Source organism: Poecilia formosa, unplaced genomic scaffold (genome assembly GCF_000485575.1).
Source record: "Poecilia formosa unplaced genomic scaffold, Poecilia_formosa-5.1.2 Scaffold85, whole genome shotgun sequence".
Classification (NCBI taxonomy): Eukaryota; Metazoa; Chordata; class Actinopteri; order Cyprinodontiformes; family Poeciliidae; genus Poecilia; species Poecilia formosa.
In genome coordinates, this window is record NW_006800024.1 from 107,068 (window position 1) to 107,611 (window position 544).

Consider the following 544-nt stretch of genomic DNA (forward strand, 5'->3'; position numbering starts at 1 on the left):
TATATATATATATATATATATATACATACATACACACACATATATATATGACTTCTTGTGCAGTTTATTTGGCTAAAAATTCAAAGTATATCACAAAAAATCTCTATTGACTCAAAAAAGTCCTAATGTAAATGTTTACATTAGGACTGCACAATATTAGAAAAACGTGTGATTGTTGTGATGATTATTTCTGATGACATGACTCTACATCAGATACATGTCGTAATTTTGATGTGTTCATCACTCTTTGCAAATTGTATGAAAAATACAAAGTCTATAGAAGCTTGTTGAATGAATCCACAATCCTGTTGTCTTTGCTCTGGATTTTATTTTATTTTATGATTGAATCTGTCATTTTGAAGGTTTTTTTTTTGTGTGTGTATTTGTTATGCTTCTCAAATGATGCGTAGCTGTTTTGGTGAACAGCAACAAACATGGATCCCAGCCATAAAAGTTGTCATATCATTATGAGCATCCAGGAATTTGTGTAGATGGGAGATGATCAAGTATCCTGGAACATACAAATGCCAACCATCATGTGTAG